Source organism: Papio anubis, chromosome 4, assembly GCF_008728515.1.
Source record: "Papio anubis isolate 15944 chromosome 4, Panubis1.0, whole genome shotgun sequence".
NCBI classification, from domain to species: domain Eukaryota; kingdom Metazoa; phylum Chordata; class Mammalia; order Primates; family Cercopithecidae; genus Papio; species Papio anubis.
In genome coordinates this window covers 15,142,799-15,143,510 of record NC_044979.1, presented here as the reverse complement: position 1 = coordinate 15,143,510, position 712 = coordinate 15,142,799, and positions in this window count along the sequence as shown.

Here is a 712-nt window from a genome sequence, read left to right as displayed (position 1 = left end):
GGGGGCGGGGGGCGGGGCCAGTGCCGGGGGCGGAGTCCCGGCCTCACCTGGTTCACCTTCTTAAAGGGACAGCAGGGCAGGAAAGAAACTTGCTAGACTGGTAATCAAATTCAAGAACTGGAGGCGTCTTGACCCTAATGGGACTGCGGGCGCCGCCTAGTAGGTGGGATTAAGAATTGATGAACCTTTTCCCAATTCTAATCCTAAACTCAACCCAGTCTTGATCCAGCTTTTAACCTAATTCTACCTCTGACTTGAATTACACTCCTATATTCCTCTTTCTCTCTTTCTGCAGACCCCAGAGCTGGGTAATAGGACCGGAGAAGGCAGGGGTAAGAGTCACATCTTCACCCTCCAGCAGGGGAGGCTTAGATGACCACAGTGCAAGGTGGGGTACAGCCCGCAGTGAAGCATCTGGAGGTTAGAAGAGGAAGCAAGCCCAGTCATCGGGGCACGTTAGTTGAGTGTTCAGGGAGAGCTGGTGTGACCTGGGTTTTCAGTGGCAGAGATTGGGAAAGGCACCAGCAAGGGCCTGAAGGCAGGGAGCCTCAAGGTGCGCCCAGGGAGTGGTGAATGGACCAGTTTGACTGCTGGGGCGCAGGATTTGTCTTGGGAATCAGGGCAGAAAGGCAGGTGCGGGCCAGGGCTGGGTAAACAAGAAAAGGAGTTTGAACCTTGCCATGCACTTCCACAGCAGACATGAATATCTGCT